General features: G+C 40.0%; 1 protein-coding gene and 1 long non-coding RNA gene across 5 annotated transcripts in view; one reads left to right on the top strand and one right to left on the bottom strand.

The window, feature by feature from the left end:
* ccny (cyclin Y) overlaps positions 1-12,266 on the top strand; it is a 77,879-nt gene that overhangs the window by 22,170 nt on the left and 43,443 nt on the right. The gene's annotated exons all lie outside the window — the stretch shown is intronic.
* On the bottom strand, positions 6,115-7,131 carry LOC129364678 (uncharacterized). The gene is made up of 3 exons (XR_008606470.1): positions 6,885-7,131; positions 6,638-6,807; positions 6,115-6,562 (listed from the first exon to the last, which is right to left on the bottom strand). It is a non-coding gene; the product is annotated as an uncharacterized LOC129364678 (long non-coding RNA).

Genomic DNA, 12,266 nt, shown 5'->3' on the forward strand with positions numbered 1-12,266 from the left:
GCAGATTCCCCAGGATTAGGAATTAAACCCAGGTTGACAAACAAAACCGATAAGTAACATCCTAAACAAAACATAATTTGCAGTCTGACTATAAAGCTGGTTAAAAAACTGATTTAGGCATTTCTCAGCCCCTTTTTCTTCTCTTTATACAAGCAGACAGCAATAAGCTCAACAACACAAAAGCTTCATATTTATTACAAAGTATTTATCTAAGAATTGATTTCTTCCTGTAATGGAAATGATTTCTGATTAAGTTCTCTGTTTTCATACTTTCATGGATTGTTCTTGTTTTTTTCCTTTTCTACACAGTTTTCATGTTGAATTGCACTTTTTTTTGTTTAGTTTATCTTGAATTTGTTATTGTAAATAAAGACAAAGAGAAAGCTCACACAGTAACTTTTATCTTTGATAAAACCTGTTTTATCAGAGATAAAATAACTCTGGGCTTCTTCACGGTCCGGATTATTAAATTATGACTACAATTATCATCTAATTCAATGTACAGATTTAACTCTAATCTTAACTTAACTGGAACCTGAAAAAGTCTAAACATGTTAAATCACGTTTCTTATGTTTGGTATGAAAACTAGTGATGGTGAGATGAAGCCTCATGAGGCATTGAACCACTTGATCCAACTGGTTCAGAAAGGGTTCATTTCTTGAAGCTTCATGTGCTCACGAAACCACCTACTGGCCAGGTGTATAATCACAGCCAGCTGTATCTTAAACAGGTGTGATGCATTAAATTTTTGTCTATTATGGCTCTTGGGAATGACGTCACAAAAGGTGTAGGACAAAATCATTTGTCTACATAAATTATGTAAATACATATGTGAATAATAAGATATTGGTTGAATGTATTCTCTGTGTGTAATTTTTCCCAAAATAGTCGTGTCATGTGATATGGAATGTTGTGTAATAATGTTTTTCTGTGACTCTAGAAAAATGGCTTCATCAGGCAGAGGACAGTGAAAGTGCTTGTGGAATTAGGGAGGGGCAGTGAAGAGGCTAATGCTTGTGTAACTTGGATGATTTCATTCATTTTTATTAAGAAACAACAATTTCTCCACAGTTTATTGTTTCAAACGATTCCTCTTTTTTGACACTACTTCTCCAGCCTTTGAAAAGAGACGATCCCAAATCTCAGATCTCTCTCTCTCTCTCTCTCTCCTAAACTCTCCAAACCCCAAACTAACTGTCTCAAACTAAATAGCCACTATCCAAACTCTGCTATCCAAACTATCAAACCTCTATCCACTCTCTAACTGACCGCAACTCGCCTACAATAATCCACATTTTAAATGGAGCCTGTGGGGTTAATGAAGCCATGTACCATGTGACCACTTCCTGAAGCGGTCACATGGTACAGCCGGGCAGCGAGGCTTCGGACGTCATCGGTTTCGGCTCCTCCCCTAAATGAAGCAAGCTTCGATACGCGCTTTACGGAAACCTCCCCTCCTTTACTCGCCTCGCTCCGAAGCCTCGGCACGTCATGAAACATCACTAATGAAAACAAAACCAGGATTTATTATCAAAGGTAAATGGACTGAACTTGCTAATCATGCTGATACTCAAAGCGCTTCACGCTGCAGTCACATTCACCCACACACACATTTACACCCACATGCAGGTCGCTGGGCAACTTGCCGCTAAATGCCCTGCCCAATGGCACCTCAACATGTGGCTGAGGAAGCTGAAATCGAACCGACAACCTTCTGGTCCATCTACCCACAGAGACACAGTCGTCCTAAAGACGCCACTGCATGATCCTTTTGCTTATCTTCTCTAAAATACAGGTTTAAACGCAGCATAACGAGCTACAATTCAGGGCAGTTTCATGTGAAAAGGTCAACCAAAGGTCAAACCAGGAAAGCACAAGTACAGTGAAAATAAACAGAAATCATTACTATAATCAACAAGTTGCTATAAATATTTAGCTGAGTGTTGCAGTAATGAGCCTCTATCACTAAACCAGTGGAGGGAAAATGTCAATAAATTTTACAAGTTTAACAATAAAACTGAACATGTGTTGGAGTTTATAAACTGTTTTGGGGGCGATTTGCAGTGACCAACTGACCTGACCTGCATGTTTTAGGGGATGTGGGGTGAACCGGAGCGCCCGGGGAAAACCCACGCAAACACGGGGAGACCATGCAAACTCCACACAGATGGTCTCTGTGAAGACGCAGCGCTAACCGCTGCGCCACCGTGCTGCCCACCATTTTTCTCTTGGGTTGGGAGGATCTATTTTGTCAATCGGGGAAAAACTGTCTTTTTAAAGACAAAGTTCTGTCTTTAAAACTTTGTTTTAAAACTTTAAAGTTTTAAAACTTAAGTTTTAAAGAGGTTTTAATATTTTTGTATACTCTGAATGTTTATACATGTTCATGCCACATGTCAGTTTTTAGCTAATCAAGACGTTTTAATGGGTTTATTTCCAATAAGACAAAATGGTGAGATTTAAAACACTATTAATGCGACTTTCAGTGTTAAAATACTGGGCCGTGCAATGTTTTAAGTTTTACGTTAACTTAAAACTTAAGTTTTAAAACTTTAAAGTTTTCAAACTTTATAACTTAAAAGTTTTAAAACTTTAAACTTTTAAAACTTGCCCTGAACACAGAGGCGACAACCTGGATGTGGTCCTCAGTTCTTCTCTTTAATGTCTTGATAAATATCAAAATTAATCATCTTTATCGTTTTCTGTCTTTGGTTTTCGTTTTGACTTAAATCCAAGAAATTTTTTCATTCTTTTCCAAATGGTGGTTTTCGGTTTCTTTTTAATGTCTAAATCCTGAAGGCCACTTTCTTGTTGGGTCATAATATCCTCAATGTCTTCAGCGTCCTTAGAACAACCTGGTTCTGGTTCTGGTTCAGGTTGTTCCTCCTCTGAATCCATGTCATTTGAATCATTAATCACGTCGACATGGCCGACTGATATTTCCTCTTCTTCTTCTTGAGGACTCGCCGTGGTGGTTGACGGTAAATCGTTTGTAGATTCAACAATATTTTCCGCGGAATTACTTTTAATTTGGTTTCGTTCTGCAGCTTTTTTAAGTGAACTAATGTCTCTTTCATATCTCACGGACAAATCTTGATATAAAATGTCAACTTTGTTTAGTTCTTCTATGGCGTTTTTCAGTTTGTCCTGCAGGCATTTAATCTCACTTGTTGATAATTTCTGCAGGAAGGTTTTTTCCAATTCTAAGACGTTTATGACCTTCTTCTCCTCCTCTGCCTTCTCCAGATAAAATCTTTTGTTTTCAATCATTTGCTTCTTCAGGATCTCTCCACTTTCTTTCTGGGCTTTCAGTTCTTCAGTCAGCTCCTTATTTTTTCCAAGGTTTTCTAAATGATCTTCTTTCTCTTGCCTTAGCTCCTGTTGGCATCGCTCCAGGTCTAGTTTCAGGATTGCGATTTCTTTCTCATGGGCCAAAGTCAGATCATAATACGATTTTTTAGATTCCTCCAATTCTCTCTGTAAAAGTTGTTCTGCTTCTTGCATCGACTCAATTTTTTCTATCATTTCTACCCTCATCGTTTCCATCTCTGTTTTCACAATATCCAGTAATCGCTGCTTCTCACTAATCTTTTCCTCGTAAAATGTTTGTGACTTGGTCTCTTCTCTCCTCTTTATCAAGTCAGCATTATATTTGGCATTGAGCTCCTGGAATGACCTCTGCAGCTCCTTCAGTTCTTCTTCCAATGCCTTATTCTTCTCTTTCTCTTCATGTAGTTCGTCCATAAATGCTTCAACTGTGTGAAAGCAGGAGACCCTCACTTGTTCATATTTCTGCTTTATTTCCTCCTTCTCCATATCTTTGATTTCAAGCTGAGCCTGAGAAGCGATGACATCAAATTTCAGGACTTCCACGTCTCTGAACTTCTCCAGCCTTTCCAGTTCGGCCTTCGCTTTGCAGGCCTGATCAAAATAGCCAACTTTTAACTCCTCCTGCTTCTTGAGTTGAAACTCCATTTCTTGGAGCTCTTCCTCCAGTTTCTCTCTCACTGCAAGCATTTTGGCCTTTTCCTTGTTCAAAAGGCCGTTCAGTCTACGTATCTCTCTTTCCAAATCATCAGGGTTGGCAGTAGAGCTCCTGCCTTGGGGTGTTGGTGGTTTCCCCTCCTTGGATTAAATCCCATCATGGTTGATCTTGCACTTTGCTGAGACATTTTCTCAAACACTATCAATGAAATCGTCGATAAAATATCTTAAGGAGTTTGCGAGCGTCTGAACTGGTCAGTAGTATTGCGAGCAATGACAAATATGCAGAATTGTGTTACATAGAATTCTGCTGTTGATGACATCACAGGCGGCATCGCCAGTGACATCACAGAATCTCCCTTTGCTGGCGGTGTGACATCATTCCACCTCCAAAGATCTTGTTTCAGTCAAAATAGTCCATGATTCTCTTGTCTTATGTCAGGGACATCAAACTCATTTCCATTTGGGCCCAGATCAAAAATCTGAATGTTGTGCCAGGTTGCATTGATAAAAACCAATTCAATTGTTAAAATATCAATGAATAGGTGTTTCAGCATTCAATAAGTGTTTAAAATAAAATAATATTGAACATCTTTTCACACTAATCAGTCCGTTTGCGATTGTTCAAACTTTTGCAGCACCACTGTTTGGAGATAAAAATGAACTAAAATAATCAAATGCAGGGGTGCTCAAACTTTTTGAGACCAAGATCTACTTTTTCTCTCACCAGCCGGCTGAGATCTACCTCACAAATTATAAATGAAACCCTATTGACTAATTTTCTATGCAAATATACATCAGTTATGTCAGAAACGATAAAGTGATAGAAAACCTAATGCAGTTTCTTCCTCAGTGAGATTCTGACACTGGCAGCAGGTTACTGGTTTCTCAGTCAGCAGCTGATTGCAGGCCAGCAGGTGTCATTCAGTTATGGTAGATCCGAAATTTGGTTTGATGACGTCACCATGCGAAACTGCAGACTGATAGGAGGAACCAAAGAGCTTTGCAAAGGTAAAGGCAAATCTTCTGAATTTGGGATATAATTAATGTAATTTGACACAATTATTGTGGTAGAAGCCATTTGTTTGTTAAAATGTAATCAAATATATGTGTCCTATTTGATGTTGGTTGTGACGTTTACTGCAAACGAACGAGGTCATTAGTCCAAGTTTGTCGTTTATTGAACGTTCAGAAACTCCAGTGGCTGTGATGAACCACCGCGAAGGAAAACAGAATAACCCGAACAGGTGATCAACTCAGAACCACTCGCACCGTTTCACTCTCTCTCTCTCTCTTTATCATTAAGCACACCCGTTGCCGTGGCAACCGCCTGCGCCCCGCAAGCCGAGCAAAGATTACGTTAAAAACGTTCAGTCTGTTACGATATCAGGTTTCAGGCTTTATTATTTTTTAATGAAGCTACAAATGTTTTGGATCTTAGTGACTATTTTTGATAAGTCTGTCAGAAGAGGAAGTGCTGCTCTCAGCGTCCTGGAGGTTTTCAGTTTGTCACCTGCTGCAGAGATCGATTCAAAACCTCCCCGCGATCGACCGGTAGATCGCGATCGACCGGTCGATCGCGATCGACCGGTCGATCGCGATCGACCGGTAGATCGCGATCGACCGGTAGATCGCGATCGACGTTTTGGGCACCCCTGATCAAATGCATCTTTTAAGACTCCCAATGATCTTGGGGTTTCCCAACAAGACAATGTTGACTGTTTTAACCTTTCACCTCTTCGCCTGCTTTGGTCACATGAGCTGCAGACTAGCAGACAACCTTTAATAAAATTTTCAATGGCGGGTAAAGTAGCAGGTCAATGGTGGTGAAACCAAAAACAACTCTGTTGTTTGCAGAAAGAAAAGCAACTCCACTGTTTGCTGAAAGAACATGGAAGATGGCGAGGAATATTTTAGTAGAGAGCATCTTTCCTCACTTTTCATCAGTTTGAACCTCTGAGCTGATAAAGGTGTTATTGTTGCTCTGGCAACTAACAACATGCATTAGAAGTCATTTATTGATAGTACGATAATTATTCTTAACCAAATTAAATAACATTTACCTTAGTATGCTAAGTGTATTTCTCGATGCACAAATAGTTAATATTGTTCAGGGATTAAAGGTTTTTTATTGTCATATCAGCCACTGGCCACCAGGGGCTCCCAAAGCGCCCCAGCCTGGCTCCAGGGTGTACGGTGGCCCTGAGGTTCAAACCACTTCAGCAAATCGAAACCACAATTACAAAAGCTCTATAACATGAACAAAAACACAATGACATTAATGAAAGCGTTTTTATATCACCAAGAACGTTCATGTTTTTCAAAAACACGTTAAAGCCAGAATAACTTCCGATTCAAAGTAAAAACGAGCCGCAGAGGAAGGAGCGATTTCTTACATCTCCCACTGGGACATACCTGATCCGTTTCTGTCATGTTGGATTTGAGTTTCTTTACCCACATGCAGGTTTAGACATCAAACCGGAAGATTTTTGATTCAAAGATTTATTTACAGTTATTATTGAATATGTTGAGCCTAAGTTGTCCACTGGGATCGGGAGCGGCCGGGCGGCTGTGGTACTGCTTGGAGAGGGGATAGGTTAGTAGGAGCGGGAGTGAGAGGATCTTGACAGGGAAGTGGAGGGAAGGGCTTACAGTTCATCTGATGGAGGATTGCCGAGGAGGAGGTAGGATCCGTGGGTGCAGAGGCTCAGAGAAGGTTGCAGGCTCGGGCGGCAGACGAGAGCGTTTAGTCCGGTGGGTAATCGGTGTCAGTGTTCGGGTGGGCATGGTTCCTAGCTGGGTCCAGGCAGTGCATCCAAAATCTGAGAAAAACAACACAAAGATTAACTTAGTCCTTGGTCAACATGAAGCTTGGCAAAACCTTGGGATTGACTCTGACCAACAAGTGGGACCATCGAGCGATGAATGGCTGCTCCACCGCTTCTTAAGAATCCTGCAGCCGATTTCAGAAATCCGCTTCAGGTGCGTCAGCCTGCCAGAACGCTCCCACGAAGATCGTCTATTCGGAGGAGCACTCACACCAACTTGAATCCTAACAGTTTCATCAACGTTGTAGCACTTTCATTCATGTTTTAGTGCTTGTGTAAAGTTCTCTGCTTATTTACTAGAATGACAAAAAAACAAAAGACAAATCTTCAAAACGTCACTGCCTGCTTGTGGCTCCTCAGCTGAAAAACAAAAGACACAGTTAGCATCATGACTGAATGGTCAGCCAGGAACACCAACTGGCGCAGCTCCCACCTATAGGGTCATATTTTTTCAGCATAACCATTATAAAACTTTATAAATCATATTTGTAGATGTTAAATGTTATAGTATTTTGTTTAGTATTTAACTAGAAAAATATGACCCCAAGTAAAAGAAGTAATGAAGAGCTGCCTCTCTCGCACCGACCCCCACCAGAACTTCACAGGATTCTGGTGGGGAAACCTGAAGGACCCGTCACATGCAGTCTGTCATCACACCACTAGGTGGCTCTAAACCGTGGCATCACTCAAAAATCCCACCAGAAACAGACACAACCTTCATTATTTTGGGCAAAATTCACAAAGACATATACACACACTTTGTTCTCTGTTACACTTTCGTTCATGTTTTAGCGCTTATGTAATTTGTAATCGTGCTTTCAATATGCTGAAGTGGTTTGCACCTCTGGGCCCCGTAAGGGTAGGACCTCCTGTACGGTCGAGTCAAACCTGTTTCCAATGGTCGTATTGATCATATGGGATCTTTGGGCTGCCCTTGGTCTGGTTCCTCACCTTGGACCCGTCTGCATCGGGTGGCCCAACCAGAGGCATGAAGCCCCGACAGCATAACTTCTAGGATCACTGGGACACTCAAACCCCCCACCACCATAAGGTGGCAGCCATGGAGGGGACGTGTAAATGTGTGCATGTGTGTGTATATTAAATAACCTGTTAATTATGAACGAAAGAGAGAAAATGAGAGACAATGGAAGAAAGTTGTTAACATGAGGAAACGAGCACAATGTGGAGGTAATTATATTCTGACTTTTGGTCCATTTGTTTAGTTTTTAAAAAGTTTTTCAGGCTCTAATAAAGTGTTTTAGGCTCTAGTAGCCATTATTTTTGCAGTGGTTGAACAGGAAATTGGGAGGAGAAACGAGGGAATGACAGGCAGCAGATTCCCCAGGACTAGGAAGTAAACCCAGGTTGACAAACAAAACCTATAGGTAACGTCCTAAACAAAACATAATTTGCAGTCTGACTATAAAGCTGGTTAAAAAACTGATTTAGGCATTTCTCAGCCCCTTTTTCTTCTCTTTTATACAAGCAGACAGCAATAAGCTCAACAACACAAAAGCTTCATATTTATTACAAAGTATTTATCTAAGAATTGATTTCTTCCTGTAATGGAAATGATTTCTGATTAAGTTCTCTGTTTTCATACTTTCATGGATTGTTCTTGTTTTTTTCCTTTTCTACACAGTTTTCATGTTGAATTGCACTTTTTTTGTTTAGTTTATCTTGAATTTGTTATTGTAAATAAAGACAAAGAGAAAGCTCACACAATAACTTTTATCTTTGATAAAACCTGTTTTATCAGAGATAAAATAACTCTGGGCTTCTTCACGGTCCGGATTATTAAATTATGATTACAATTATCATCTAATTCAATGTACAGATTTAACTCTAATCTTAACTTAACTGGAACCTGAAAAAGTCTAAACATGTTAAATCACGTTTCTTATGTTTGGTATGAAAACTAGTGATGGTGAGATGAAGCCTCATGAGGCATTGAACCACTTGATCCAACTGGTTCAGAAAGGGTTCATTTCTTGAAGCTTCATGTGCTCACGAAACCACCTACTGGCCAGGTGTATAATCACAGCCAGCTGTATCTTAAACAGGTGTGATGCATTAAATTTTTGTCTATTATGGCTCTTGGGAATGACGTCACAAAAGGTGTAGGACAAAATCATTTGTCTACATAAATTATGTAAATACATATGTGAATAATAAGATATTGGTTGAATGTATTCTCTGTGTGTAATTTTTCCCAAAATAGTTGTGTCATGTGATATGGCATGTTGTGTAATAATGTTTTTCTGTGACTCTAGAAAAATGGCTTCATCAGGCAGAGGACAGTGAAAGTGCTTGTGGAACTAGGGAGGGGCAGTGAAGAGGCTAATGCTTGTGTAACTTGGATGATTTCATTCATTTTTATTAAGAAACAACAATTTCTCCACAGTTTATTGTTTCAAAGGATTCCTCTTTTTTGACACTACTTCTCCAGCCTTTGAAAAGAGACGATCCCAAATCTCAGATCTCTCTCTCTCTCTCTCTCCTAAACTCTCCAAACTCCAAACTAACTGTCTCAAACTAAATAACCACAATCCAAACTCTGCTATCCAAACTATCAAACCTCTATCCACTCTCTAACTGACCGCAACTCGCCTACAACAATCCACATTTTAAATGGAGCCTGTGGGGTTAATGAAGCCATGTACCATGTGACCACTTCCTGAAGCGGTCACATGGTACAGCCGGGCAGCGAGGCTTCGGACGTCATCGTTTTCGGCTCCTCCACTAAATGAAGCAAGCTTCGATACGCGCTTTACGGAAACCTCCCCTCCTTTACTCGCCTCGCTCCGAAGCCTCGGCACGTCATGAAACATCACTAATGAAAAGAAAACCAGGATTTATTATCAAAGGTAAATGGACTGAACTTGCTAATCATGCTGATACTCAAAGCGCTTCACGCTGCAGTCACATTCACCCACACACATTTACACCCACATGCAGGTCGCTGGGCAACTTGCCGCTAAATGCCCTGCCCAATGGCACCTCAACATGTGGCTGAGGAAGCTGAAATCGAACCGACAACCTTCTGGTCCATCTACCCACAGAGACACAGTCGTCCTAAAGACGCCACTGCATGATCCTTTTGCTTATCTTCTCTAAAATACAGGTTTAAACGCAGCATAACGAGCTACAATTCAGGGCAATTTCATGTGAAAAGGTCAACCAAAGGTCAAACCAGGAAAGCACAAGTACAGTGAAAATAAACAGAAATCATTACTATAATCAACAAGTTGCTATAAATATTTAGCTGAGTGTTGCAGTAATGAGCCTCTATCACTAAACCAGTGGAGGGAAAATGCCAATTAATTTTACAAGTTTAACAATAAAACTGAACATGTGTTGGAGTTTATAAACTGTTTTGGGACGATTTGCAGTGACCAACTGACCTGACCTGCATGTTTTAGGGGATGTGGGGTGAACCGGAGCGCCCGGGGAAAACCCACGCAAACACGGGGAGACCATGCAAACTCCACACAGATGGTCTCTGTGAAGACGCAGCGCTAACCGCTGCGCCACCGTGCTGTCCACCATTTTTCTGTTGGGTTGGGAGGATCTATTTTGTCAATCGGGGAAAAACTGTCTTTTTAAAGACAAAGTTCTGTCTTTAAAACTTTGTTTTAAAACTTTAAAGTTTTAAAACTTAAGTTTTAAAACTTTAAAGTTTTAAAACTTAAGTTTTAAAGAGGTTTTAATATTTTTTTATACTCTGAATGTTTATACATGTTCATGCCACATGTCAGTTTTTAGCTAATCAAGACGTTTTAATGGGTTTATTTCCAATAAGACAAAATGGTGAGATTTAAAACACTATTAATGCGACTTTCAGTGTTAAAATACTGGGCCGTGCAATGTTTTAAGTTTTACGTTAACTTAAAACTTAAGTTTTAAAACTTTAAAGTTTTCAAACTTTATAACTTAAAAGTTTTAAAACTTTAAACTTTTAAAACTTGCCCTGAACACAGAGGCGACAACCTGGATGTGGTCCTCAGTTCTTCTCTTTAATGTCTTGATAAATATCAAAATTAATCATCTTTATCGTTTTCTTTCTTTGGTTTTCGTTTTGACTTAAATCCAAGAAATTTTTTCATTCTTTTCCAAATGGTGGTTTTCGGTTTCTTTTTACTGTCTAAATCCTGAAGGCCACTTTCTTCTTGGGTCATAATATCGTCCATGTCTTCAGCGTCCTTAGAACAACCTGGTTCTGGTTCTGGTTCTGGTTCTGGTTCAGGTTGTTCCTCCTCTGAATCCATGTCATTTGAATCATTAATTGCGTCGACATGGCCGACTGATATTTCCTCTTCTTCTTCTTGAGGACTCGCCGTGGTGGTTGACGGTAAATCGTTTGTAGATTCAACAATATTTTCCGCGGAATTACTTTTAATTTGGTTTCGTTCTGCAGCTTTTTTAAGTGAACTAATGTCTCTTTCATATCTCACGGACAAATCTTGATATAAAATGTCAACTTTGTTTAGTTCTTCTATGGCGTTTTTCAGTTTGTCCTGCAGGCATTTAATCTCACTTGTTGATAATTTCTGCAGGAAGGTTTTTTCCAATTCTAAGACGTTTATCACCTTCTTCTCCTCCTCTGCCTTCTCCAGATAAAATCTGTTGTTTTCAATCATTTGCTTCTTCAGGATCTCTCCACTTTCTTTCTGGGCTTTCAGTTTTTCAGTCAGCTCCTTATTTTTTCCAAGGTTTTCTAAATGATCTTCTTTCTCTTGCTTTAGCTCCTGTTGGTATCGCTCCAGGTCTAGTTTCAAGATTGCGATTTCCTTCTCATGGGCCAAAGTCAGATCATAATACGATTTTTTAGATTCCTCCAATTCTCTCTGTAAAAGTTGTTCTGCTTCTTGCATCGACTCAATTTTTTCTATCATTTCTACCCTCATCGTTTCCATCTCTGTTTTCACAATATCCAGTAATCGCTGCTTCTCACTAATCTTTTCCTCGTAAAATGTTTGTGACTTGGTCTCTTCTCTCCTCTTTATCAAGTCAGCATTATATTTGGCATTGAGCTCCTGGAATGACCTCTGGAGCTCCTTCAGTTCTTCTTCCAATGCCTTATTCTTCTCTTTCTCTTCATGTAGTTCGTCCATAAATGCTTCAACTGTGTGAAAGCAGGAGACCCTCACTTGTTCATATTTCTGCTTTATTTCCTCCTTCTCCATATCTTTGATTTCAAGCTGAGCCTGAGAAGCGATGACATCAAATTTCAGGACTTCCACGTCTCTGAACTTCTCCAGCCTTTCCAGTTCGGCCTTCGCTTTGCAGGCCTGATCAAATAGCCAACTTTTAACTCCTCCTGCTTCTTGAGTTGAAACTCCATTTCTTGGAGCTCTTCCTCCAGTTTCTCTCTCACTGCAAGCATTTTGGCCTTTTCCTTGTTCAAAAGGCCGTTCAGTCTACGTATCTCTCTTTCCAAATCATCAGGGTTG

This window comes from Poeciliopsis prolifica, unplaced genomic scaffold (genome assembly GCF_027474105.1).
Source record: "Poeciliopsis prolifica strain line A6 unplaced genomic scaffold, Auburn_PproV2 SCAFFOLD012, whole genome shotgun sequence".
Taxonomy (NCBI): domain Eukaryota; kingdom Metazoa; phylum Chordata; class Actinopteri; order Cyprinodontiformes; family Poeciliidae; genus Poeciliopsis; species Poeciliopsis prolifica.